Source organism: Silene latifolia, chromosome X (genome assembly GCF_048544455.1).
Source record: "Silene latifolia isolate original U9 population chromosome X, ASM4854445v1, whole genome shotgun sequence".
Taxonomy (NCBI): Eukaryota; Viridiplantae; Streptophyta; class Magnoliopsida; order Caryophyllales; family Caryophyllaceae; genus Silene; species Silene latifolia.
This window is the reverse complement of record NC_133537.1, coordinates 92174572-92177940: the sequence shown is the minus strand read 5'-3', so window position 1 is coordinate 92177940 and position 3369 is coordinate 92174572.

The window sequence follows — 3369 nt, the reverse complement described above, 5'->3', positions numbered from 1 at the left end:
CCTCATTTCTGCACCTCTCGCAAACCACCCGGTGATGATTGGGCCGCATGTTTGGTACGCGGAACGATTTGTGACAGTTCGTAAGTTTATCGTCAAGTGATTGCTCAAATACTAATATCTACCTCTTAGTTGTCATCTACGTGCCGATACGGTCGTTTTGACAGTAATTAGAGTACATTTGGAGTCCGGGCCTAAAACCGTCTTCATTTTCTGATAACCGTTAAATCCCGAGTCATAATGTTCTGGAATGTTCCAGATATTTCTATTCCATATTTTATAAATATTTCACAATCTTTATCCTTTGGTAAACAATTTCCCGTAATATTCACAAAAAATATTAAGGAAAACCAAATTATTCCGTCCTACCATAACTTAAACACGAAAATCTTTCATCCGCAGGAGGAAACCACTTAGGAACAGACGCAGCAGGTGCTGCGCCTCTTCCAAGAGACGCAGTGGCTGCTGCGCCTCTTCCCAGGTCCTTTTCTGCGTAATTTTCGTATCTTTTGCATATCTTTCCGAGATTCACTTCCAAAGACTCTCCGAAACCCTATTCCTTCACGTGAGTAGTATAAATAGGAGCCTTCGCTCCTCATATTTCTCACGCAAGTGTCCGCCCTTCTCTTCTCCTTTTGCATTCTAGACCTTTGTTCTTACTTTTTGGCGTCTACGTGCTTGAACATTCGACCACGTAAGCTCGGATCCTTCTGAGTATCAGCCTCGTTTGCATGACCGACCAATTTGACCAACTACACATTAATCAACTTAATTAATCTAATCGTTTTCCTCTTACGAGGGCACTTTCTTTACATTCGCGTCGAGCATCACTAATCGATATCTTAGTTCATCTCGTTTCGTCAACATATAAGTCTGAGGGTGTAAATCCTTCTTTTATCTATTGTTATTTATCTTTTTGTAATCACTCATGTAAGGTTTATGTCGAAAATATCTCTTAAAACCGATTTCTAAAACTCTTTGTTAAAACCCTTTTTTTTTCGGATTTCCAGAAGACTAACCGTCGAGAAAGGACGCAGCAACTGTTGCGCCTCTTCGAAGGAGCGCAGTGTCTGCTGCGCCTCTTCGTGAGGCTGCCGCAGTTCCTGCTTCCTTTCTTCTTCCTTCGTCCTCTGTAATCCGTATGTTTTTATTTGTTTTCGTTTGTTTTCTTTAATTCTTTGTTATAATAGCATGATAATCTCATATGTATATTGTTCATCATTCATTAGTGTATAATTCATCGTTAAATTCGACTTAAATCCCTTATAATCTCATATTTGCGGGTTTTCGTCATTAAATTCAATCCGGGTTGTAGAAATTCGATTTGTTCATATTGAGTTTCTGGAATTCGACCTTTGGCATATTTTCATCTGTTTATTGTCATATTCATCGCATGTTCGTCGTCAATTCATCATGTTTAGTTTATTTCGTTCACCCATGTCACTAATCAATCCTTCATTCATGCAATTAATTCGTAATATTCCGTTTCATCCATGTTTTATTGTTTCATGACCCCTTAATCACATGTAATTAACCTATTAATCACTTTCATCCGAGTAAATAATTTAATCAATCATTAAATTTACCGACAAGTATTAACAACACGCAATTCCGGCTTCACAACCAGAATTCAGGTCAGGAACAGACGCAGCAACTGCTGCGCCTATTCCAAAGGACGCAGTTCTGCTGCACCTGTTCTGGGTTGAATTCTGCCTTTGAACTCCATTGTTGCCTTGACTTAGTTTATTAGCTTCCGTATAATTGACTATTATTCGTATTATCACCTTCTGTCTTGTTCGTAGATTTATTCCTTTATTAGTTTTTCCAAACTATCCGTTTTAAAGGTATTTTCGACATAAATCGCCTATCCCAATGTAATTATTGTAATTTTCATTATTGTAATTTTCTTATTGTGTTTATCCTTGAATTTTGTATCATTTGTATGTTTTCACATGTAATTGAACATTAAATCCCTACTTCGACCCAATTGTATGTTAAACTAATTGTTCACCGACTTAGTTAATTCTCACATGCTAGGATTAAAACTTGGATGTTGCATTGCATGCATATAGCCGACGATATATCGAGTATAGATGATGTCCCTAATCATTAGTAGAGGCCGCTATCGAGGCGGGCGGGATTAGGTGTTCGATCAAAAGAGCTTCCTAATACGTACCCTCACCCCTTACTCCAGATCTCCGTGAACACCCGTGTTCATTGGCATCCACGAGAGTCATTCTAGACATAGAATGCTAAGGGTAACGATTGCTTAGTGTTCATGTCTCTACTTTGTGTCTTGACATGGCACGAGGTATTCGAACGGTTCCAATTTCCCATAAAAATTGATGGCGACTCCAACAAAAATGCAAACGCTTGTTCTCTTCCTCCCAAGCGCCCCCGTGGGCCGCCCACTGTCCACACATCTACAAAAGGAATAGCCACTTCCTCATCAAGTGGCGGAGGCAACTAAAAGAGAACAAATTTAAGAGCATATATTCCGTCACAAATACTAGTTCAACAAATTACTAAGGCTAAGAGGATGGCACTAAATCACCTCCAAATGGTGTTAAACTAGACTACTTTCGTCCTCAATTTCCAAATACTTTCGTCAAGAGCGATCAAATGGTTATGGAATGATGATCCCCATGATGCTAGTAGCATATGACATGACAAGTCTCGAGTTCTCTACAAAAGTAAAGGTCATGGATCGTCCCAAGCTCGACAAAGTGGCTTGACAAGAAGGCTTTTTGGGAATGAAATGCTCAAATCGTTATAAACAAGGGTGGATATGACTAGTATTCAAAATTTGACCTCATTCAACTTTCACATTTCAAAAATTAGAGATGGGGTTTGTCCCTTCCGTGCTAATGTCCTTTGCTTTCGCCAATCGCTTATTAGGCAACCGGTTAACCTCTAGACAATAGCTTTTCGGGGTGATAGTCACTCTGTCTCTGGGCGGTTGAATTCACAACCGTGTGGGGGCCCAATTCAATGGATCCCTCTCCAAAGCACATCGAAGTGGTACGTCTCCATCAAAGCAACTAAAATTCTCAATATTTCAACATTTCATAACATTTGAGGTTTCCTTGGCAATAAAACGTTTCCACATACAAAATCTATGAAATGAGCACTTCAAACTTATTGATAGAAAGTATTTTTGGGTTGTCGTACCACAAGGTCAATCAAGGTCACCTAGACAAGTTAACCAAGTCCACATCGCATCACGGGGTTGGAATAGGTGACTCACATGCAAACCCTTGACTAGGCTTTGGGTCATGGGTCAAAAGACACTAGTATGACACAATCTAGGGTGTTTTACAACCATTCTAGTAGGCGAAGTCTTCAGTTGAAAAAGTATTTGTAATGACTTAG